This window comes from Megalopta genalis, chromosome 2 (assembly GCF_051020955.1).
Source record: "Megalopta genalis isolate 19385.01 chromosome 2, iyMegGena1_principal, whole genome shotgun sequence".
NCBI classification, from domain to species: domain Eukaryota; kingdom Metazoa; phylum Arthropoda; class Insecta; order Hymenoptera; family Halictidae; genus Megalopta; species Megalopta genalis.
In genome coordinates, this window is record NC_135014.1 from 2,955,461 (window position 1) to 2,982,693 (window position 27,233).

The following is a 27,233-nucleotide window of genomic DNA, read 5'->3' on the forward strand; positions in this document are numbered from 1 at the left end:
TTTCGCGGGGCCACGCGTGACGCGTACAACGGGGGATAAGAGATACAGTGGCTGCCGAGCTGATAGGACACTATCTCTGTTCTATTCTTTTCGGTTTCTCAAGACAGTGCTAGACCGCCAGACGCCTCGGCCGGTCAAAAGCGACGAGATTACCTGTATGGATTACAAAATTCGTCCGCGATATCTCGACTTGCGATTCCCACGGAGTCGAAGCAATTCGATTAACACGTTGAACGTCCGCGTCACCCGTATCTGGGTGACGGCTATGTTTTCGGCAGTTTTATATTAACAAATTATACTTTATTTATTTTATTATACTTTGCTATATATTTCTTATATTTATATATAAATATATAATAATATATACATTTATATTATATATTATTATTTATTATTATTATTATATATTTTTATATTTTTATTTATATTTATATTATATTTTATATTTATATTTACTATATATATTTTATTGTACTTTATTATACTTTATTATATTTGAATTTGTATTTAACAGTAAACCTACCGCGGTCAAAGTGACCGCTTTCTTATTTTGCAATCCTGCAAAGTGCCGAGACTCTTTCGTGGAAAACGCTTGATTAAGTTATATTATCGGAGCAGGTTTTATAATAAAAACTTTTTTTACAAATAAATTCGATCTCACTTTTGTGAAGCAGTACATGCCAGTTAGTATCAGGTCTACCGGAAAGGTCTGTCCGTTTTTGAATTGAAATATAACACAATTTTCATACATTTAATAATATTTATTGTAGAATATACTTTCTATCGTTATTTATGACTTCTTGCCAGCGTGATGGCAACTTGTAAATGCCATTTTTAAAAAATTATTTATTTTTAGAGGCGAAGAACTCAACTAGTGCTTGGTTGATATCGGCTTCAGTTTTGATTCTTTTTTTCTGTAAAAAGTTTTGCAAAGAGAGGAACAAGTGATAATCGGAGGGTGCTAGGTCTGGGGAGTATGGTGGATGCGACAGAATTTGCCAGCCTAGCTCTGCGATTTTCTGACGAGTCGCCAAAGCAGCATGTGGTCTGGCATTATCATCGGTAGCCATGTTTTCACGATCGCGTCTCGCTTAATAATGACACGAGACATCTTTGTTTCAGTTTATTTAGGAGAGTACATGTGTGTAAATGCAATGATAAAGAGAGATAGTCGTATATGTCTGAAATCAACATGTGCATATGGATTGAAACTTGAAGTGACATTACTGCTTTATTACTGCTTCGTAGGTTTAGTGTTAAAATATTGTAACGTTTTATTATTATTTATTGGGGCGACTCTGGACACTCAGGACAATTTACAAAGCCTTTTGTAAATTTTGTTTTTGCTTCGTGTCGCCGAAAGAGACTCTATCGATTCACGCTGGCCGTTCAACGTGTTAAGTAAACCAAAAACCGAAAAGCTGAAGCAGCGGATGACGTTAGAACGCTTTCGGAACATCCTAGACAAATTCAGTTGAAATTCGAAAATTGTTACAGTAAAAATGGTTCCTCAAAAAATTGATTGCTAGAGCAAGATTTATGTTTATCGCGTATCTGCGTTAATCCCGGCGATCAATTATTGATAACAAACGAATCGAATCGTGTCTCGGTTTCGAATAGACGCCGAACGTCCACGTGTAGCAGATTCTATTTAAAATCTTCATCACTAGTCAAATTCAGTTCGAATATGTCACAGTATAAATGGTTTCTCAAAAAATTGGCCAACGTGGTCGAATGTCGAAAGTCAAGGATTCCAACGAAATCGAAGCAATTCGATTAACCCATTTGCATCATATGGAAATATGAAAAAAGGCCCATATCACCGAAAAATTTTTATTTCATATTTAGGTGTAAAATTGTATAAAAGTAAAAAAAAAATCATTTTTCTGCATTATTTGTTAGAAATTTTGTTCGGTGTGGTAATATTTGAAATATGGGATGCATATAGGCACTTTACAATCGCTATCTCTAATTCGTCTTCTTTTTTAGCGGCATAATTTTGTCTGCGCTACAATCAGAAAAACTGCTTTCAGATTCCAGAATTCCATCCATTTCTATTTTAAGGTTACGAATAAGTTTTAACGACTAACGAATTTCAGTATGTGCACAGCACCGGCGATAGTGATTGCAAAGATAACAAAGAGAAGCAAAATAACAAATCATCATTGCATCCAAGCACTGTAACAGTTATCGGTATCGGTATCGGTGCTTGTCCTGTGATCTTATACTGTTAGCGAGTGTGTTATTTTATTAATTAAATATTTCGATTCAATACCGAACGCAGCCGCGTATATACTACTGTGATCAAAAAGTAAGGTGAATTTGTTTATAAAATGTAAATTCTTTATTTATTCTTCCAAATCAATTTTATCCCCTTCAAAGTAATCCCCGTCCGATAAAACGCACTGTTTCCGACGCTTTTTCCAGTCCTCGAAACAGTCGGAATAGTCTTTTTCCGGTATAGCCTTCAAGACCTTCTTCGATTCGGTTTTTATCTCCTCAATCGTGTCAAAACGGCGTCCCCGCATCGGCCTTTTGAGTTTGCTGAATAACCAGAAGTCGCACGGAGCCAAATCAGGCGAATACGGTGGTTGCGGAACGATATGAGTCGAGTTTTTGGCAAAAAAAGTCGCGAAGAACCAATGCAGTATGACATGGCACCAATCGAGACTTGACGCGTTTGAGACACAAAACATCCTTCAAAATGGTTTGGGCTGAACCAAATGATATTCCAACACTATCAGCGAGGTCTCTTATTGTCAATCGACGATTTTCAGGCACCAAATCTTCGATTTTTTGGACGTGGCCCTCGTCGGTAGACGTTGATGGTCGTCCAGAGCGCGGTTCGTCTTCAACGCGTTCTCGGCCCGCATTGAACTCGTTGTACCACTTATAAACGTTTTTTTGTGCCATAGTTTGATCACCAAAGGCCTTTCGCAACATTTTCAACGTGTTCGCACAAGAATATTCGTTCCGCAAACAAAATTTGATGCAAGTTCTTTGCTCAACAAAATCACCCATTGTAAAAATCGAAAAATTCACTTTTGGTCGTTTACTAAAACACGTGTAACTCGGAGATAATTAAACCTTTTAACAAACAGACGCTTGGCAATTGTTATAGACAGTCCTACCAACCTAGGAAAAAAACAATTGCCTGCCTTCCTAATGTCCGGAAGTTTTAAATGACAATTTCACCTTACTTTTTGATCACAGTAGTATACGCTCCGGTGATAGTGACCAGGAAATGGGTTAACTTACGATTTCTTTCGCTTCGATATCAATTACAATTTCTTTGCCAATGGCGTATTCCTCGCTAGAGCAAGATTTACGTTTATCGCGTGTCTGCGTTAACCCCGGCGATCAATTATTGATAACAAACGAATCGATTTGTGTCTCGGTTTCAAATAGACGCCGAACGTCCACGTGTAGCAGATTCTATTTAAAATCTTCATCACGAGTCTGAGACGATGCTACATACTGTGCCGCAGCAGGCTTATGAAACCGAAACCAGGAAGTTAGAATTTATCACGGCGAACGGTATTCTAACTCGTCTGAATTTTAAACATCCCAGGAAAAATTCAGTACGCTCGAGCGTGTTACGATAGGAATGAATTCTGAAAACTCTAGTCGAAAATTAGCGTCGCTCGTGTGCGACCGACGCGTTAATAATAGCGGAAGGCTGACGAAGTGACGATCGAGAGACGTATCTTGATTTTTATGTTACCGGTTTTCGGAATTTTTCGCGATCGCTGTTCGAAGCGTTAATCGCTCGTTCGGTTTATAAAATTCGTTTTCGCTGCGCAAAGCGTATCACAGTCGTGTTACAGGGGTTGCAAGAGCGAACATTTTCAAATCGACGTTCGACTTTTCACTCGGTCGCGGGCTTCGCGAATATTTTTGATCGCTGCCTCCGCGTCGCAGCCTCCACAAAATATGGCGAACGCTTTTCGAGGAAATTTCTCTGAATTCTCTGTGTGCACAGAGTCGCGTCACTCTTCGCCGCGCGTTCCCATTATTTGTACAAAAGGGTCGGGTCGCGGGGGTGAAATTGATAAAAAAGAAGCAGTTCGCCCACATGAGAAAGTTCGCCACCCTGTGTATCGCGCGCATAATTTCCGCATGTATTTTCGTGTCTGCGAAACTTTAACCCTCGGCCAGCAGGCCGGAAATAGCGTCGCCGCGGACCGATATCGGGTCACCTTCGACCCACATCGAGCCTCTCGCGGCACATGAGCGGTTCTTTTCACGCGAATTATTATCCAACAATTCGAATGAAAGCTCGCGCATTTTCGCGCCACAATTGTCGATCACGACTTGGCGCCAATTTCACAGCGGTTTTGTTAACCCTCTGACTACGAGGTCGGGGTCCGTCGCGACCCAGAGTATTATTCAACGGTCTCAAAATATTCTTTAAAAGATTTGTCAACGATCTAAGCACCTGCTCGATCTAAGCACCGTCGATCGTTGCTAGAAGAGCTCATTCTGCAAGGGTTAACCCCTTAACTTGTACGCTCGAGCGCGCTAAACGGGCCAAACTGTGCGCACTCGAGATAATTCGAGCGGCGTTGTATTTTATGCTGCTATAATTTCTCACGCTCGAATATAATCGAGAATTGAAAATAACAATGTGAAAGCAAAGAAAAAGAGATCGTTTTATTATTTATCATTTACATGGGATTGTAAGCTGTAACACATATTTATTCAAGAATAAAATATAGCCTTTTTCCATGGAACAAAAGCGCAGTATATCAAAATTCTCCACCAAAAGAAAAGTTGAATCAGGGGCGGTAACAAATGGAAACCTTTGAGGATGTGGACTTTGTTGGATATTGCTTATCAACGGCTATATCTTCTTCTGCTGTTCTAACAATGTTCTAACAATTGTGTTTTTTTTTACATAAAAAAATTGATTCTTTTTGGACGGTTCTTTTTCAAAAGAACTGTGCGTTAAAGGGTTAAAATAGTTTCCGCGACAACTGGGAGGCGTGAGCCGCCGGTATCGAAGATTTTGTTTCTGCACCCCCGTCTCGATTGCGCGTCCACCCCTGTAAGCAGAGCCACACGATGGGAGACACACACTGTGCAGAATCGACGGAGAGCCATTGCGCTCGTGTTTCAAGACCCGAGACAAAAGAGTTGACCGAAACCCGAGCCGCGGAGGGCTGCTGGTATCTCTCAGGGTCGCATGACCTGTCTAATCTCTGTCCCAACGTCGACGGTCATTTGCACGCGAAAACAAACGTCTCCGGCGTGATTCATCGCCGTAGATATCGCCCGATACGTATTCGTAATTTCTTCGCCTCGATAACAACGTTGCCGTCGACCTCTAATGGTCGTCCGTCTTTTTCTTTTTTGGTCGACAAAAGGTGCCGGAACGCGCACCGGAGGTCGTAACAGCTGTTCCACCCCCACCCGAATCATTCGAGACCAGCGATAGATACTCTCTGCTCGAAGTGGGACGGACAGGCAGCTATTGTGACCCGGGTGTCTCTTCTTTCGGACCGTAGCGCCTTTCCCGGGCAATAAAATGTCCCCGCGGCGTCGATGGGCGCTCCTTGTCGCACCCAAACCCGTCTTAAATTTCCGCGCAGACGAGATAGAAAAACCGATCGGACGAAAAAGGGAAAAAGACGGTTTCACACTGTGTGTGACCCACGAAAGCATTGATCGTCGAGCGTGATTCACTTGCGAACACAGTTCAAAAGCGGCTAAAAGTGCTTTATAGGTGAATCATGGGACACCGGAGATAGCATGATGGAGCATTTGAACATTGAACTTAGCGTGACAGTCATTTTGATCAGTTTCGTGTTTTTGATCTTGAGACTGTTGACATTGTAATCGGTCTTTCTACTCGTTGATTAAGACTCGTTGATTAAGACTCGTGATTGATGCTCTTGATACGAGCGTACAATATGTACAATATAAATGGTGAAATGTCTAAATGAAGGCAGCCTTGTCGTTCTTACAAGACAACGCAGTCCAGACATATTTATTGTTCGGTAGGCTCTTATAGTTATTAACCCTTTGCGCTCGAAGCTCTATTTTCGCTGTAAATCTGAAAACAATATTTCTGATTTATAGTATTTCCATTTTTTGCGTTAAAATACTGCCATTTTATACGTCAATATGCTTTGAACAATTTTTTAAATTTAAACTTTGATAATATAATAAATATATATGATAATATACAGAGTGTCCCAAAAATCTCTCGCAATCCGGAAATGGCGGGTTCCTCGGCCCGAGGAACAGCAGAGAACTTTAGAGCGAACTTTGCACTCGTGTGGTTAAGTTCCAGTATAATTTCTTTGTACAGGATGTCCCAAAGATGTCTCGCAATCCGAAAGCGGCGGGTTCCTCGGATCATTTGAAGCAACTTCTTACTTTACAAAAATTTTCTGCGATGCAGCGTTAACGAGTTATTAACGAAAAACAGTGACCAATAAGAATCGAGTACGGCTGACGCGAGGCGGCCCAGCCAACCAGCGCACGAAGCCCAGTTCCGCTCATTGGCTCGGTCGCCTCGCGCCAGCCGAGCTCGCCTCTCATTGGTCACTGTTTTTCGTTAATAACTCGTTAACGGTGCCTCGGAGAAAATTTTTGTAAAGGAAAAAGTTGCTTCAAACGACCTGAGGAACCCGCCGCTTTCGGATTGCGAGACATCTTTGGGACATCCTGTACAAAGAAATTATACTGGAACTTAACCACTCGAGTGCAAAGTTCGCTCTAAAGTTCTCTGCTGTTTAGAGTCTTCCTTACGATTTCGCACTCATTTCGGTTAGGCTTTCCGTATAGTTTTAACTTCATCTAGTCAAGAATGCTTTCACTTTCCTCCGCGCGCAAGATGAAAGTACGATTTGATTTGAAGCAACGAATGCTCAGCCAAGTTGACTCGTTTCGTTTCAATTATTTGAAGCTTATCGAATGCGAGCAAACACGTTGTTGTTAGGACACACTTTTCAAGCATCGAGATAAGATCGTGACCAACCGTTTCGAGACCACGTTTGTCGAGCTATAAATTATTTTTCTTCTCGTTCGATCCTAGTACAAATGAAAAACACCGTTGATTATCGACATGATGGGGGCTTAAGCGCGCCACAGTTAGCGTCGTTAGCTCGGCCCGCGTGTTTGCGCGCACAGGCAGACACAGCTGTGCCGTAATTCGAGGGATAACGTTATCATCCCGGCGCAGTATCTGCGAGGCGAGGTCTTGAACCCCGTCGTCGTCTGTCGAACTATTTTTACGCAGCCGTCGCTCCGTCAGCCGGTGGCACGGCTAGCTAACATTGCCGCAGTCCTTAGGACTCTGACCTTGCCCTATGGAAAACGACGCCCAGCGCCCGGGCTTTTAATCGTCGCGCCAATTAACCGGCCGGTGTTGCGGCTTAATTAGTCGGCCGGCGACCAGCCTGGTCAGCCGTCCATTGTTAAAAACATCGTAAATTGTCCTCCGCGTCTCCCTCTCTCTCTCTCTCTCTCTCTCTCTCTCTCTCTCTCTTTCTCTGTCTCTTTTTCTCTTCGCGTTTCGCAGCCTTCGCCACTTCGCTCGATACATCAATCCTCAACTTCGGTCGCCGTGCCTCGGCAGTGATAGCGACGCGGCTCTAACTTGATTAGTATTATTCTGCGGACTCTGCCGGACCACGTGGTACAGTTTAATATTAGGTTATCGAGGCGGGGACACGCTCGAGGAACGGCCGAAGCGGAAAGGTCACCGTCGGCGCCCCGATTTCTAGCTAACGCGGATATTTTTCAATTTATTTTCAGGGACTACACAAACGTGCTGCGCCGGGCAAATCTAATTAGGCCACGCGGGAAAGGCATCCGCCGACTTATGGACGGCGTTCGCGGAAGTTACAAATTGCATTTCGTTCTCAAAATACAAATAGGTTTCCGGGGGTCTTGTCGAGCCGGCGCTCTGCCGCTGGTTCTCGATCTTGGCGCAGCGATCAGTTTTCGTCGCGCTGATCGCGCTACGGTTAAATATTGATATTTCGTTCCGTTGTCGTAACCATTTTCGTCGTAATTGAAACGGGCGGAAGCTTCTCGATTGGTAAATATCTTATGTATAAATTTTAAAATTATTTTATATATTTATATCGTGAATATTATATGAAATATAATATTTTAGCAGATAATGAAATATATATCGCGTGTCTACGTTAACGTTGAGTACTTAAACACTGACGCGGAGAGAACAGAATTTTATTCCGGCTCGAAAGAACGGAATAATGTCCGTTAATAAAAATATTCGTCGCGAGTCAGACTCGACAAAATACCGCGAGGGATTAAAAACGAACCATGAAATAGACTCTGTCGTCAACGTTCGGTTTTTAAAAGAAATTCAAACATGTTTGAAGTAGATTTTCTCGTCCACGTTCGGTTTTCGAAAGAAATTCAAACGTGTCTGAAATAAATGTCTACTGTTGACTATTACATTTCGGGCCACCTTTCCGGTTTAACAATTTTTTTAACACATTCCCGCATCAATAATTCAATATTCATTTATATCACCGTCTTCGGCAGAGTCCACAGAACGCCAATTGTGCAAACTAGAATCGCATTGGAGTATTATTGTTGATATACAGGACGTCCCAAAATTATGGCATTTCCGGGAAATGAGGGGGTTCCCGAGATCATTTGAAGCAACTTTTTCCTCAGCGAAAATGTTCCACGACGCTTCGTTCACGAGTTATTAACGAAAAATGCTGACCAATCGGTGAGCGAGCGCGGCTGGCGCTCCGCCCTCGCGGCCGCTGCCGCGTCGCGTCGGCCGTAGGATGCAGCGGTATTGGTCGCGAGTGCGGGCCGTCAGCCGCACGCGATCACTCATTGGTCAGTGTTTTTCGTTGATAACTCGTAAACGAGACCTCGGATCGCATTTTCGCTAAGGAAAAAGTTGCTTCAAATGACAAATACAATATAATGGTACAATATTATTATCGTATATTGGAATCGTAAGGCGTCTTCAAAATCGAAGATCCGCGATCCTCTCTGAAAATCGATTTTCCTGGAAACTGCCGATCTGTGTACCGGCATTGTTAACATTTATTTTCGTGCACAAAAAGATCGAGAAACCGATAAGAGGAACGACGGCACTGTCGATCGACGTCCGGTCAAAGTCGCTGGCCGAACGAGAACAGGAATTCGTGGAACCGTTTAGATAGTCGTTGAACTTCGAACGTTTACTCTCGATAGGCAGCTTTCTCGGTATCTCGATCTGTAGGCGAATCGATTATCCGTGCTCCGTTGTCGGCGTGTCAACGGCCGGCAACGATCCCCGGGGACCGCGTCGCCCAAAATCGGCGACGATCGAAAGCCATCGGCCGCGCTAATTTCGAACGGTAGGCAGCTGTTACCGTTCGACGCGATTTGTATCGGCCAATTAACCGGCATTAAAAATGCACGCGACGCTCCGGCGACGCCGGATCGAAGTGTATCGGGTTCCCGAGCCCGGCCTCGATCCGGTTTTCCAGGCTCCTCGACGAAGTTCCGCGAACCGCACAGTGAGCCGGGATCGAAGATTTCAGTGACTTCTTGACAAAAACCTAATTCACAGTCAATTTTTATTGCTTGTTAAATGTCCGTTACCCTCGAAAGTGGAAATATTAATAAAAATGATCATAAATTGTAATAGATACGACAATTGAAAGTTGAACATTTTGAGCACTACATTTGACGCCAAAAATTATGCTTCTTTTCCTCGCAATGTCCCGACGAACCTAATTAATTCCTTCCTTTGCTTTCTTTTTTAACATTAGGAGGCAATATTTCTCGTTAGGAAACAGTAGCTTAAATTAAGATTATCGTAAAAATATAAAATGTTTATATATATATATAATATAATATAATATAATATAATATAATATAATATAATATAATATAATATAATATAATATAATATAATATAATATAATATAATATAATATAATATAATATAATATATAATGTATAATAGTATATATTATAATATAATATAAATAATATAATATATTACAAATATATATTATAAAATGTTAAATATAATGTTTAATAAAATACAAAAAGTGTAAAAATTCTTTACATTCGACAAGGAATATCTTTTGACACCCAAGGACTCACGGTTTCGGACAACGGTATATTTTCAGGATACTTTCCTCTACATAATTCTGTAAAAGTTACACACCAAGGCGAACCAGATTGTAAATTATTACGTTTTAAAGATATCAACGTTACGTTACTTCGAGGTTAAAGATATCAAAGATAATCTCTCTGTGTTCCAGTCGGTATTATACCCACACTGATTACGAGGACCCACTAGTAATTCCAGGTACGTTAGTGTTGTAATGTTACAAATAGTTTGTGACATTATATTTGAACAATTTTTTTTTCACAAAAAATGTCAATGAAAATCAATTAAAAATTATTCGTTAACAAATGTGAAAAAAATTTAATTATCTATAGTTGGAAATAGCTATTTTTTCAATATTTTTCGTGAAAATTTCATTGCAATATCTTCGATGGTTCAAAAGTTATAACAGAATGTCACTGAATTTCTCGATCCAGCCCACTGTGCGCCGCCGGCCGCGTGTTCCCGAACGTCGCATTATTCCCGGCTCGTCGTTCCGTAGTTCGCGGAAACTGCGAATGATTTCTGCCCCGCTCGACGTTCCGAACGGCCGCGAATCGGTCGAGCATCGTATCACCTCGATGGACACTGCCCCGCCGCCGGCGATATCTTGTTGATGCGATTTTTCTTCCGTTCGCGACAGGATGTAGCATAATTAAGTGCTCGATAAAATCGCGCCACAATTTCCTTTTATCTCGAATTCGCTGGAACTGCTAACTACTCGATGCCGGCCAATCAGTTGACGGGGAAAAGGCCGCGCGCGGTGTTGCTTTCGAAGTACAGTCGTCGGCAAAATTAAAGCAGCGCCGTTCTCGGCCGGAAATAATCGCCGATCTTTGAACGGCTGTAACTCCGTCAACGGATATCGTAGAATCGCGTTTTTTAAACGAAATTGAAGCTCGAAGTCTCTACTTTATGGTGACGTATTCTAATTGTTAATGTAATGCATCGTCGCGACGGCAAAATTAAAGCAGTGCCATTCTCGGCCGGAAATAATCGCCGATCTTTGAACGGCTGTAACTCCGTCAACGGATATCGTAGAATCGCGTTTTTTAAACGAAATTGAAGCTCGAAGTCTCTACTTTATGGTGACGTATTCTAATTGTTAATGTAATGCATCGTCGCGACGGCAAAATTAAAGCAGTGCCATTCTCGGCCGGAAATAATCGCCGATCTTTGAACGGCTGTAACTCCGTCAACGGATATCGTAGAATCGCGTTTTTTAAACGAAATTGAAGCTCGAAGTCTCTACTTTATGGTGACGTATTCTAATTGTTAATGTAATGCATCGTCGCGACGGCAAAATTAAAGCAGTGCCATTCTCGGCCGGAAATAATCGCCGATCTTTGAACGGCTGTAACTCCGTCAACGGATATCGTAGAATCGCGTTTTTTAAACGAAATTAAAGCTCGGAGTCTCTACTTTATGGTGACGTATTCTAATTGTTAATGTAATGCATCGTCGCGACGGCAAAATTAAAGCAGCGCCGTTCTCGGCCGGAAGAAATCGCCGATCTTTGAACGGCTGTAACTCCGTCAACGGATATCGTAGAATCGCGTTTTTTAAACGAAATTGAAGCTCGAAGTCTCTACTTTATGGTGACGTATTCTAATTTTTAATGTAATGCATCGTCGCGACTGCAACTCCGTAGAGATCGCTGTTATTTCGCGACGAATTTAGCACTTTCTCGATATCGCGAACGTGTCCTTGATTTTTTGATACTGCAGTCGCGGTGATGCATGATTTAAAGATTGGTATACGGTACCGTAAAGTAGAGACTTCGAGCTTTAATATCTATTAAAAAATATGATTTTATGATAGCTTTTTGCGGAGCCAGAACTGCTGAAATGTCGATGATTTTTCGGCGAACGATTACCGATGCTTTAATTTTGCTTTCAAAGTGTTCTAATTAAGCAGCGGAACAATGAGCGCCGTGTTTTAGGAGATCGAAAGTGCTGCGAAACATGGTAGCTATTTTATCGAGCAGGAGAGAGCAGCCTAATTGGCACCTGGCAGCTGAGATTGATTCATCGGTCGTCTTGAGAGAGAAAATACGTTTTCCGGTGAGAAAAAAGGTCAGATAAATTGTGCAATAACAATTTGTTGAGGTCTTTAGATTTCTTGCAATCCGAATTTCAATGTTCGACATTTTCTAGAGTGGCCAACGAGCTCCAAACTGGCTAAACTTGAAGAATTCCGATGAATTTGAGCGGACACTTTGCACCGCGGGGCATTTTGAACTGCTCGACTTTTAAACTGAAAAGTCTATCGCAATAAACGTGAAAAAGGTTTCCACGACGGTGTAAAAAATCGATCTCGTGCGAATATAAAATAGCAATGATAAAAACAGCGGTATACGACGACGCGTGTTCCCAGAGGAAGGGATCCGTGGCGGAGTTTCTCCCATAATTCCGGGTCCCAGCGAGGGGGACTAAAAGGGACTAAAAGGAAAGCACGATAAAATCGGGGGAGGGAAAAAACCGAGAATTGGAGCGTATTATAAAGTCGGGAACAGCATTACACGGAATTCGGTCTGTAACCGTCGAAAACTGCGAAACACGGTCGAACGTGTATCTGTGTCAGCGAACGTGAATGCAGCGAAATACGGTGCCCCCCCCCACCCTCTCGCCTTTTCCCGCCGTCGAATAATTCGCGATCAGAATCCGCCGCCGAATCGAACCAAAAGTCCAATTTACTTCGAAAGGAGAAAAGGACGCTCGTCGAGCGACCGCGGGCATAAAATTGAAAATACGGGCGGGGATCGCGGCGCCGAAAATCGATGGACGCCGCAAGGAAGCATTATCTTCGAAAAGGCGGGATAAATAAATTCCGGGTCGTCGAATAATAATAATAATGATCGTGGGGGAAGTTCCTTATTCGATTTGGACGACGACGCGGAGAACCGACGAATTTATCGACCGACTCCGGTGGCTCTCCTGCGCGAACGGTGGCCATGGTGACCCATAAAAAAAGTTCTCCCTTTACGAGACTCGCTGCTTAAACGCGGAGACGTCTTGCTCCCGATGTCCGGCAAGTTATCAGAAGGAAGGTAGCGAAACTATGGTTACGCTGGCGCTCGAGTAGCGAAAGTGGAGAAACTTTCCGATCCTCGTGGCGAAAGAAACATCGCGATGCAAATTATACGACTCGCGTGGCCATGAATCTTTCTACGGCCTCGGTAAAAATTCGATGGACGAACCGTATCTCTCCGTAAAATTACATCACACGGGAGCTCTCGCTTTTTCCTGTACACAGGGTGTCCCGAAATTATGGTGCTTCCGGGAAGTGGGGGATTCCTGAGGTGATTTGGAGCAACTTTTTCCTTAGCGAAATTGTTCTACGAGGCTTCGTTTACGAGTTATCAACGAAAAACGTGCACCAATCGGAGAGCGAGCGCGGCTGGCGTCCCGCCCTCGCGGCCACTACCGCGTCGCGTCGGCCGTATGACGCAGCGGCAGTGGTTGCGAGGGCGGGGCGCCAGCCGCGCGCGATTACTTATTGGTCACGGTTTTTCGTTGATAACTCGTAAACGAGACCTCGGATCGCATTTTCGCTAAGGAAAAAGTTGCGTCAAATGACCACAGGGATGCCCTTAGAATCATTCTTGAGAACTTCGACCACTTTCGAGAATTAGAATGAAACTAGTATGCATGTATTTGCAATGCTCCGAACCGTGTGATCAAATCGAGCGCTTCGAACTTCAATTTCAACGTTTTAATTTCACGACGTTACATTTAACAACAGCGTTATCTGATAAAATAAATATTCCGGTTATCGAAGTTCCAAAAGGTTACCGGTTCGAGGAAACATCTTTTCCACAAATTGAAGTCCCGAAGTCCATATCCGTCCAAAAATTCACCGAGATCCTACGATGTCCGCGCGGATCTTCGCGATCCATCGGATCGATCCGCGATACTTCTCCGTGTTCGACGCGTCGAAACCGAGAGTCACGTGTGCACACGTGCCCCGTTAACCGTTCGTCCCGATAACGCGTCCCGCATTTCTTCGTTATCGTCGTGACTCGTCGACGGTGGGCGTCGCTCCGAGGGTGGGCCAGCCGCAACGAAATAATGAACAGCGTTCGCGTGAACGCGGCGCTGCCGGCTGTGACCTTGTTTCAGCCGGTTCTACCGTATCCGCAATTTTCGGTGTCGATCGAACCGATTTTGTAGTCCGCCTCCCGTGCTGCATTCGCATTGCACGGCCTCCTTTCGAGCCGTATCCGACGATATTAAGCGAGGACAATTTTTTCATTTCCCACAGAGATTCTCGGTCTAATACGATAACGCTAATATCATCATCGTTTGCCCCGTGTAATTACTTCTGTTTCTCGAAAATCCGAATGAAGAACTGTCGCCTGCGATTCGATCGTTTCTGCGCGTTTCAATGACCGCTAAAAACTGCAGAAATCATAGCAAACGAGGAGATCGTTCTCTCTCGGAGCACTGCAAGGCGAATCGACCCGAAGCGCGAAACGATTTGAAAAGAGCAAACATCGTGGGTGTAACTTCGTGCAAGTTAAGAAGAAGAACTGTCGCCTGCAACTCGATCGTTTCTGCGCGTTTCAATGACCGCTAAAAACTGCAGAAATCATAGCAAACGAGGAGATCGTTCTCTCTCGCAGCACTGCAAGGCGAATCGATCTGAAGCGCGAAACGATTTGAAAAGAGCAAACATCGTGGGTGTAACTTCGTGCAAGTTAAGGAGAAGAACTGTCGCCTGCGATTCGATCGTTTCTGCGCGTTTCAATGACCGCTAAAAACTGCAGAAATCATAGCAAACGAGGAGATCGTTCTCTCTCGCAGCATTGCAAGGCGAATCGACCCGAAGCGCGAAACGATTTGAAAAGAGCAAACATCGTGGGTGTAACTTCGTGCAAGTTAAATGTTCCTGCGGTTGGTAAAAGGGGGCGGATTGAGCCGCGCGACTATAATACAATGGGTTATACAATACAATCTGTTCCATCGTTTTCCGTGACTGTAGAGCGGCGGCGGCAGCTGCGGGTGTGTCAGGTGTTTCGTTATTAATTCACAACGTGTACCGTAATTCGTCCGTGGGAATGGCGCGGCAGACAGAAAGTAATGATCGGAGGAATCGAGCGAATTCATTTTCGAGGAGGCGCTCGCGGATAAAGCGATTGCGAGGAGGAGAGGGTGAGGGGGGGCGACGGGGGACCGGAGACGCCGCCATTATCCGTCATTGTATTGTGATGACTTTCACGGCGGCCCGTTACGGCCCAGGAAATTAGACGCCCGTTGCTCTTTATAAAAGCGGCATAATACGGCGATCGCGTTCGCCGGTCTTCCCGCGGCCAGGATTCGTTCCCGGCTTTCGACGCGGATCCGCGCACGCGGACGGCTCCAATAAATTATCGGACGGATTGAATCGTCGCCGTTCATTGGCCGGCCGTCGTTAATATTTATTAACCAGTTAGCTGCGGCGCCTACTTTTTAGAGCGCGCGCCTATGTGTGCCGCGAGAATCGAGCGACGAGTATACTCGTCGAATACAGTGTATGCGTCGCTGTTAAAATATTCGATCGGAAAGACGGTTTTATTTTAGAGAATTAACAATTTTGTTATACTAGCATTTACTTATTCGCTTAATTGCTGCTTGGTAATTGGTTAATACGTTAAGTGACGAAAATTGATGAAACCGAAACTAGAAAATGAAAATTTTCTAGTATATTTTTTATAATATAATTTTATAGTATAATTTAGTATAATATAATTTTATAGTATAATTTAGTATAATATAATTTTATAGTATAATTTAGTATAATATAATTTTATAGTATAATTTAGTATAATATAATTTTATAGTATAATTTAGTATAATATAATTTTATAGTATAATTATAGTATAATATAATTTTATAGCACAATTTTATGGTATAATTATAGTATAATATAATTTTATAGTATAATTTTGTAGTATAATTATAGTATATAATATAATTTTCTAGTATAATTTTATAGTATATATATATATATATATATATTTCTATTTTCTAGTATATTTCTCGAATATTTTGTATTCTGCAAATCCTAGTAACATTCAATTTGTCCAATATATTACGATAAAAATGAATTCCAGTGTCACCCATGGTGTCGCCCACACGCGAATGTTCCCACGATAGGTGTCCAATTAAGACGCGTCGTTGTGCAACTTGCACCTTGTTACCGAAATAGCGATCCCATCGAATCATCGGTTGCTTGGTCTTTGTTGTGCTCAACGAGTTGTTCAGCTGACAAAATAGGAAAATATTGAAACTTTCAGTGTCGTGATCGCTAAATTGAAACTTAGCGACATTAAAAAAGAAAAGGTTCAATCAGAAATTAGAAGAAGGCTGATATTTTGGAATTTTCATCTCCGTAAACCGTGACAATTTATTCGACGAACGATTTTTCTGTTCGAAACGACTTATCTCGGAGAACATCTCGTAATTGTTCTATTTGCAAAAATATTTGCAAATATTATATATAATATTATAATAATATCACATTTATTATTATATATATTATTATTATTATATTTATAATAATAGTATTATATTATATAATATATAATATAATGTAATAATATAATAAATAGTAGTATAATAATATTATTCTAATATTATTATAATATTAGAAAATTATGGTTGATCTTCCAGAGGTCTGTCCGTCGGAAAGAAGACTCGGTCGATGCATATTTCTCGATAAAACAATTACGAGACGCTCCTTAAAACGAATCGTTTCAAGTACGAAAACATAATCTCAAAAATCGAAAGATCTACAGTTCTCGAGAAAAAAATTCCGAAAGATCACCCGGTCCCCCGATCGAGCGCGATTAATTATCCTTTCGGGCGGAGAATAAATATCGTTCGAATAAATAATTGCACGCGTCCGGCGCGCAAAAATTTGCACGTTCCCATTATGTTCGTTTCGGTGTTATGGTTTTCGTGTCCGAACATTAATGGACACCCATTTTCCACGGATACGTGGGAGAGGTAGCTCGGTTTTCAGCGTGCACCGCCGACCCGATGTGTGTTTTTATCGTGTTTTTTATTGCCAGTGCCCACTCCCCTCGCCGAGATTGAACTTCCATGTATTGGGTGTGCTAAAAATAATGGCGGCTCTTTTTCATGCAACGGCGCTGCATATTGATTAAACCCCGTTATGAATGACGAAAAGTTACTCGACTCTCGTTGGCCCCCTCAGTCATCGGCTGCTCGCGCGATCAAATTAATGCTCCACGATGATCACAGCAGTTTTATCGTCCATCGAAAATTTTAACTTTCCAATGCTGTACGAGGTACATACATACATAATTTGTATTAACAACGGCGCGGCCAATGCGGCTCCGGGATATCCGTTAACCTTTCATAAAATATTCGTTGAATCTGGTTCTATTACTCAACTTTTATACGTTGCTACGTTCACGAAATACTTTTTCATTCGATCATCCGCGAAATTGCGTGCAGATTCTTCGTTGGGTATCATTCACTATAATTATATCATCTATTATATAATTATAGTATTTATTGGTTATTTTATTATAATTGTATCATCTATTATGTAGTTATATTATTTATTGGTTATTTTATTATAATTATATCATCTATTATGTAGTTATATTATTTATTGGTTATTTTATTATAATTATATCATCTATTATATAATTATATTATTTATTGGTTATATTATTTATTTATTATTAATTATATCAATTATTTATTCAAGCAAAATGCAGAACAATTATTTGCACAATCAATTGCAATTTTTGTTCTTTCTTAAATAATTTTAATGCGGTAAAATTGATATATCAACATTATATAATATTAGAGTCTTTTAATATTTTCACTGTTTTACACATACATATTTCCACTATAATTGCAAAAAATCCGCAGTCTGGTTATTAATATCTACACTGCAGATTTTATTTGAAAATCTATTGTATGCACCGCAGGATTAAAGCAATTAAAAAATCGAATTACATTATAATTCTTTTCCATTTAATTTTTCATCTTTTCTTTCGTAATTTAAAGAATAAATAAATAAATAATCAACGTATTAGAATGATGAAAGCATGCATTTTCAGTTGACACGTCTGATCGACGACCGCGTGAAAATATGCGGTCCGTAAAGCGGCCGCGAGTTCCGCGAAAAAACGGCTAGTCTTGAAATTCTGCAACAAGATTCGTCCATGGACTCGTAGCTTTTCCGAAAACATTCGGGGGTTTGAACGTCGGCCAGGTGCGCGTGCTATTGAATGGAACTTGGCTGGCACGTCTGTTCATTACTTACCGTTTCTACTTATTCTGGGCACGAGTGCATGTGCACCGAATAAACCGTTCAATGCCGATTTTCCCGAAAGCGCGCGCGCGCGGCCTTTCGAGCGCAGAATCTCCCAGCCACGTTTTCGACCGACGTACGTATACATACATATACATATGTACTATATATACGTGTATATACAGGGTGTCCCAAAAATGTCTCGCAATCCGGAAATGGCGGGTTCCTCGGATCATTTGAAGCAACTTCTTCCTTTACAAAAATGTTCTCCGAGGCACCGTTAACGAGTTATTAACGAAAAAACAGTGGCCAATAAGAATCGAGTACGGCTGACGCGAGGCGGCCCAGCCAACCAGCGCGCGAAGCCCAGTTCCGCTCACTGGCTCGGTCGCCTCGCGCCAGCCGAGCTCGCCTCTCATTGGTCACTGATTTTCGTTAATAACTCGTTAACGGTGCCTCGGAGAAAATTTTTGTGAAGGAAAAAGTTGCTTCAAATGACCTGAGGAATCCGCCACTTTCGGATTGCGAGACATTTTTGGGACACCCTGTATACATATATACGTATATATATGTATGTATATTTCGTCGCGCGGAATCGTCGCACGTCGCGTCCTGAGCCGGCTGCTGGAATACTCGAAGCAGGTCATCTCGATATCCGCGTCGAATTCGCGCGCCGTTGCGAAGAAACGCGCTGGAGGGAAGATTGATAGTTCAAGGGAGCAAACGCGACGCGCGCGCTGCAGAAAATCTTGTTCAGTCATCGGCGCTCTCCCCGGCTCGCCTCTGCCCATCGACGTTCAAAGCCTCTGTTCCCTTTCTCTCCGCAAATAATGTTTTTCCATTTCGTTCGCGTCGCGGGCTAATGAACACCGTCGCCGTTCTTTGGCCCTTCGGCTGTCAGAAAAATCGTACGGCGAACGGATCAAATAAATACACGGTGTTTCATAATTATGATAAAAATAAATCGATGAAATATAAAATTGAAGGATTTCAGGGTTTCGTTTGATTATTTTCAATTTATTGTAATCATTAAAGGAAGAGAGACATTTTCAACTGATTTATGGTTCTTGCTATTAATCTTAAACAATTTTTAATTTGCATAGAGGTCTGCAGTCTGTTTATAATTGGTGGTAGAAATTGGGTCAGGTAGATTCTGTGGCTGGAAATGATGAGATGGAAATCAAGAATAAGAAAATTGCGTGGGTTTTGTATGATTTATAATATTAATGTCGTGTATGCATGAATAGTATCGTCTGAATGGTGTTCATATAGTATGAATTCTATTGATTTCCTTACGGACTATAATTGGTCATCTTGTACATCAATACTGTACAATAAAATAAAATAGATAAAATAAAATCAATAGAAAAAATACAGTAAAATAGAAAAAATAAAATCAATAGAAAAAAATACAGTAAAATAGAAAAATAGAAAATAAAATAGAATAGCATGAAATACAATAAATTAAACTCAAATAAAATGCAATAAATCAAACTTAAATATAATACAATAAATTAAACTCAAATTAAATGCAATAAATCAAACTTAAATATAATACAATCAATTAAATTCAAATAAAATGTAATAAATCAAACTTAAATATAATATAATAAATTAGACTCAAATAAAATGAAATAAAACAAACTTAAATATAATATAATAAATTAAACTCAAATAAAATGCAATAAATTGAACTCAAATCAAATGCAATAAATTGAACTCAAATAAAATACAGTAAATATGGTATCCATATAACACGAATATCTATAACAGAAAATTATCAAAATAATATGAACGAGTTAAAAAGTTAAAATCGTACATACATTATTTTCGAGAAGGAAATTATCACTTCGGATGTTTTCAAAAAGCAGAGAAATTCTACTTTTCCATTGGAACATCGTGACTCACCCTGTATTCGCACCCAGCACGTGAACACCTCGCGACGGATGTCCTTTCTCGCGGTGTCTGTGTCCTTTCGCGAAGGACACCAGGGGCCGCCCACGCGTGTGTCGACGATAATCCGTCGTCCCTCGGTGGGAAAGCGATCGGCAAGGATCGTGTCCGGGCTTAGGAAAGAATTTCAAGGGCTCCTCCGTTCTTTTATGGAACCGAGCGTGCCGACGCGGATCCGAGCGGAGCGGATCGGAGCGCCGTTCCCGTGAACGTGGAACTTTTCCTTTCACAATGCGTCCGTTACATATTTCCCCCGCGGCTGAACAACGATTTCTAACGTCCGGAATTAATGAAATTAAAACGTAACCGAGAGACGCTGCGCTCGACGGCCAGGCAGGCGCATCCTCTCTGCGCGATCGACAATTCTTCTTTTTTCCTTTTTTCTCCAACTACAGTGCGACCGCGATGTGCCAATGTTTTCTGCTTAATAATTCAGCCGGGCAATGTTGAGTTCGTAAGCATGGAATATTGATTAAAAGCGGTCGCATAAAGCAGCAGATTGTCAAGGGCGTGTAAACCCCGTTGTAAGACGTAATAGCGCATCCTCTGTCACGTCGCGGTCGTTTGCACCCTTGGCAATATTGTTCGGCTGCAATTTTAAAACAATAGTGAAATTTAGAGAATATGTGTATCGTTGATTTTCGATTTAGTAAAATCCTGCCAGCAGCAGATGATTTTTCGACTCGATTTTTCATCCATGATTTTATCTAATTCCATGTTTAACCCTTTGCGCACTCCAAACCATTTTAGACTCTAATTCCGAAATAGTTTTCTTTCTGATTTATAGTACATTCTATTTTATACGATTTACTGCATTTTGTACGTATGAAATTTAGTCTTGTCGCTTGTGTACAACAATCTTCAGTTTTCTTTAATATTAACAAATTTAATATTATTAAGTATCAAATAATATTGATAGTATTATATTACATATTATATAATGTTAATATTATTAATATTAATAATATTATATATTATATTATAATATATATGTTATTAATATAATATAATATATAATATTAATAATATTTTATATTATATTATAATATATATGTTATTAATATAATATAATATGTGATATTAATAATATTATATATTATATTATAATATATATGTTATTAATATAATATAATATATAATACATAATATTAATATTAATAATATTATATATTATATTATATTAATAATAATATGATCGTAAATATTATTTAATATGTAATATTATTATTTAATATTATTTTGGAACCTGATATAACAATTAGTCCGCGGATTTTTATGCGAAATACAAGTTGTCTTCATCAATTGCAAGAAACATAAACTAAATAACAAGTTCTTCCATTTTTCAATAACTCTAACAGATTGAAAATAATACACTGACACTTTTAGATTTCCTCGCTACATCAATTTAAATAGCAACAGTCTAATCTCGCCATAAATGCATAAAATCCGCAGTCCAATAATACTTGTTCGCGGCTCTCGACTGCGAAAGGGTGAAACTATCGCATCGAAAAGAAACCCGAATCGATCGAGGCGTGTGTAGTAGTGTGCCGCGAGCAGAACTGCCGAATGTTGTACGAGAGCACGGCGTGTAACGATCGGTCGTTCGCAGGTGTATATATTCAATTCCTCGTAATCATCGGTTACGCGAGAATTTCTTTTTCCATAGATAGACGGTGGCGCGCAATTATCCGCGATTCACGGCGAGAGAATCGTTGCGTAAACCCCGGCCACGATAAATCGTAACGAGCCACTTTCTCGATGAGCACGGCGGAAAAAACTTAATATTTCATTGTCACGCTTAACTGCGACGACCGTAATTTCTCACTCTTTCACTATCGCCCGTTATTACCGCGATTCCGGCCGAGAAATACGGGGAGGAAATCTTAACAGCTCGATTACGGATCTTTATGCAGATTCATCCGCGGATCTGCATAAATCGGGGACGCGTGGGAAATGTGTGCTCGATGCTGGACACGTACGCGCAACCGACAAATGTTAAGGAACGTGTTACACAGCCACATACTCTCCTCGGTATTGTAGACCTTTCTGACATAGGACAGGATACAAATTTGTACTGTATCGACGAAGATATTAATTGCATTTTTTTTTTGTAATTTCTTAATTTTTTATTTTTATTTTATCTCTTTACTTTTTATTTCGATTTCATCTTTTTACTTTTCAGTTTTATTTTATCTCTTTATTTCTTTATTTTGATTTCATCTTTTTACTTTTCAGTTTTATTTTATCTCTTTATTTCTTTATTTTGATTTCATCTTTTTACTTTTCAGTTTTATTTTATCTCTTTATTTCTTTATTTCGATTTCATCTTTTTACTTTTCAGTTTTATTTTATCTCTTTATTTCTTTATTTCGATTTCATCTTTTTACTTTTCAGTTTTATTTTATCTCTTTATTTCTTTATTTTGATTTCATCTTTTTACTTTTCAGTTTTATTTTATCTCTTTATTTCTTTATTTCGATTTCATCTTTTTACTTTTCAGTTTTATTTTATATTTTTATTTATTCCCTTTTTTATTTATTTATTCTTTTATTTGTCGCATGCATTAAATAAAATAATATTAAAATACAAACAATGTATTCCACTATAATTTGTACTTTTAATTAAATAAGACTTCAAGTAATTACTCAATAAAATCAAATAAATTGCTGTTAGGCTAACAGGTCTACAAAAAATATCTTTGGAAAATTTGTTGCAAACAGAATTGTTGCTCGGAATCGTTGCAAACATCGTCCACGATGCAGTTGTGCTAAATGATCCGGCGTCGAGCTTAACACAATTCAGCCTCCATTTTGGACAAATATTGTTCCGAGAGCTACGCCGTTCCGTTTTCGATCGATCGCCAAAATCCGTCGGCAAATATTTCCCTAAATGCGTCGCAGCAGCCCCGTGTGATCGTAATCGTTGCACGGAGACAGTCGATACGATCGTTTCGTCCTCCCAAATCCTTGAATTATCTAAGCAAACATTCCGCGAGCGCGGAAGGACCTCGCGATAAATTTCCGCTTTGAGGAAAAAGCCCTGGCGGTGATTCATTAAAGTACGTCACGAAGGCTCGCGGCTACGAACGGCAAGGTTTCCAGAGAGTCGCAGAAATGTTCGGCGTGCCATTAAACCTGTAGCATTTTATTTTCCGCGCGGACATGCGTCCGTTAGTCCTCCCTGACCCGTTTCAGGCCGCGCGGATCCGCTTCAACACGCTCCGACACGCTATACGCTTCGCTCCGGTGCTCTATGACACTCTATACTTCCGTCTTTCCGATCCTTTGTGGTCCTGCGCCCCCTTGTAGTCCTTTTAATCCGCTTTGTTCTTCTTCGGACCTTCCCCCCTCCACCGCCCTTTGTGGTCCATTTTCAGCCTGTCCACTCTTCTCTGACATAACCTTTACTACCTTACGATTTATTCCATTTATAATGAAAGCGATGGTTAATTAGTACACTAAATAGAACTAATTTCGACCTAAAATATTCTTTAGATTTACTTTTAAATCCAATCATATGTTTGTAATTAAATGTAGTATGTAAGAAATTGAAATTCAAAGTAGCAAATATTATATCTTAAATAGACTACATTTTTATCTGAATTCCTGTTATAATGTTTATAAAAATAAATATAAAAGTCGTGATAATTTAAAAATTAATTTATTATAATACTTAAATACTTAAAGATTAATTTATTATAATACATAAACTTAATCGAAGATTATCCCAATGTGGAATATCAAATAATTACAGGTTCCTCTGATAAATTATTATTACAATAAATCATTCCTCGTCAAATTATTCAATTTTAATGTCTTCCATTTAATTATTAACATCTATATTAATTTTATAATAGGCTATCCATCTATCCATCTATCTTTCATTTCATTCATTTAAACAAGTCTCGCTATAACAGTCTTTAGAATCCCAGCAAGCTACGTCCAAAAAGTCAATCGATTAATGTCAAAAAATTATTTTCAGAAATTGATCCTCAAAAATTATTTTTAAAATAACCGCGTCGACTTGCAACGTCCGATGAACGCATTTTGCACTTCGAGACTCGCATCCTCGCATTCCAAGAAGTTCCAGAATTGCGCAACGTCGGTCGGTTCATACAAAAAACGGATAAAAATTCGTAGCTTTCGCAGAGTGTCCGCAAAGGAATCTTCTCCGTTTAAGCAAACCGTCCGGGATTCGGCCGCAAGTCCGGTCAGACATAAAAGCCCGGCAGCCGGGATTAAAGCGCAGGATAAAAATGACCATGATTCATTAGCGGGCCCGGCGTACGCGGACTCGGAACGGCGAGCCCGCCGCCGAGACTTTGAAAGCTCCGTGGAATATTTGACGAGCATTAAACGCCGTGTAATTTGCTTTCCGGGCGCGAGTGCGCGTCGAAAACTCTCCTCTGCGCGTATACAGGGTGTCCCGAAAATGTCTCGCAATCCGAAAGTGGCGGGTTCCTCGGGTCATTTGAAGCAACTTCTTCCTTTACAAAAATGTTCTCCGAGGCACCGTTATCGAGTTATTAACGAAAAACAGTGACCAATAAGAATCGAGTACGGCTGACGCGAGGAGGCGGCCCAGCCAATCAGCGCGCGAAGCCCAGTTCCGCTCATTGGCTCGGTCGCCTCGCGCCAGCCGAGCTCGCCTCTCATTGGTCACTGTTTTTCGTTAATAACTCGTTAACGGTGCCTCGGAGAAAATTTTTGTAAAGGAAAATGTTGCTTCAAACGACCCAAGGAACCCGCCACTTTCGGATTGCGAGAAATTTTCGGGACACCCTGTATACTATGGGGGCACACGTTTTTAACACTCGATCGCGTCGTGGTTATTCACGTTCCGCTGTCGTTCACAGTGACCGAGCCGACCAAAGAAATCCTCTATTCATAAAAGGATATTTATTGCGGGACGATAACCCGGCGAAGTCCGACTCGGACTCGCGGCTAGATACGGTCGATAGCGCACCGATTCCTCGCGATTCGCGGAACCGAGCTGCACTCGAATCGAACGCGCTCCCCGATTTATTGTTTTATTCTCGGCGTCGTTCTTGTATCTTTTTAATCGCGACCAATACCACTTAACACGACCATGGTCGAATTCGTCTTGACGAGCGCTTTCGTACGATGTAAAAGAATATGCAGCGTTGCATTTAAAAAAAATGGAGGTCGCCTTTGTTTCTCGTAAAGTATTAAAATTATAAAACATTGAGATACGCTGTCGCATTGTCGGTTAAACATAGTATAACTTTCTCCTCTTCGGTTTTTTGCTAATGTTTACCGTTCGCGAAAGAAACGCTAGTACAAACTAAAAATATATTATATAGTATATTAGGCTGGCAAGACTTTTTCTTAATAAATTCGGTTCTGGATTACTATTACTATTATTATATATGCAGTATATATTAATGTTAAGCGAATAGGTAAATATTGGTAATAAAATTGTTAATTTTATGAAATAAAAGCATCTTTTTGATGCAATATTTTATCAACGATGCTTACTTTGTGTTCGATGAATATGCTCGTTAGTATACTCCTGTCTTCGGACCTCATTAGCGCCTAATCCGGCGAGACTATAAAGTGTGTTACACGCGTTCGACGCTTCGCGCGAAGATAATAATTAATATCCACTCGATCAGAGCGCGAGCCTGGCCGATCCGCCGTATCATCGGACTCTGTTGAAATCATTTTTTTCCGACGACAGTATGTAGAACGATAATGATGTACTAAAATTCTTCGTGCACTTAGCGGCGCGGTCAAGCCTTTCAAAGTTCCCAGATGCACGTAATCGATTCTACGCGGGCTCTTTACCGCCATTAAGACCGTGAGCCTGCACCCGGATTCACCCGGTCGCAAAGAAGTGTAATTAACGGCCATTGAAAAACGTTCTTACCCCCGATGGAACGACGGCACTTCGGCGCTTGTAGCCCTCGCCGGCTACAATTTGCTCGGCGTCTTTTGTAACGGACAACCCTGCGAAGGACATTTGCCAAGATGATACTCGTTTCATTCGAGAGAGAGCGAGAGAAAAAAAAAGAGAGAAACCATAACTCCTGCCTAAGTGCACCCTCGTCGAAGCTCCAGAAGGGTTTTATAATTTAATCGAACCGCTTCAGAAACCGTCCGCAATGTATTTAAAACATCATTTTGCAACAACGTACACAATCGATGCTTTTCATAGTGTATATTTCTCAAAATTTCTAGATAAACTGATCGTAGGTAAAGTATTCGAATAAAATGTTCTTGTAACAAATAATGTTCTCCCCTATTTTTATATGTATTTATATATTTTACACATATTATATACATATCTATATATATTTATAAAATATAAATATATAAAATATTTTTTATAAATATCATATATTATATATATTATTATTATCATATATTATATATTATATATAATATTTATTATATTACTATCATATATTATATAGAGTATATATGTATCAAATTTATTATATCATATATAATAAATTTAAAATATATAATTTTATAAATATATATTTATATATTTTATATATATATTATATATATATTTATATATTTAGTTTAATCTTTCTCTTTAATTCGAAACAGAAAATTAATCCCAAAAGCATATCATCGATAACAAAGTTATATCTGACTTAGTTATCAAAAAATAACTCCTATTTACTGTACGAAAATAATTGAGCTCGAGAGATCAAGATTAATGATATCATTAAAAATTGCCGAACAGATATAAAATTTATTCCACTCTCCGTATCCTGTACGTTCTCGTCGTCCATCAATAAGGGTGCTTTCCGGAATTCCGTTCGATCAGCGGGACATTCGTCTTGCGTCGGCGAAGGGTAATCTGTTGGATCGAGTGGTTGCCCGGCCACCCGGTAGAAATTCTTGATAAATCGTTGGCGGACGTGCT

At 40.3% G+C, this 27,233-nt stretch overlaps 1 protein-coding gene across 2 annotated transcripts in view; it reads left to right on the top strand.

Moving 5' to 3' along the window:
- Nucleotides 1-27,233, top strand: part of LOC117224039 (Organic anion transporting polypeptide 30B) — a 121,665-nt gene that overhangs the window by 1,130 nt on the left and 93,302 nt on the right. The window lies entirely within an intron of this gene.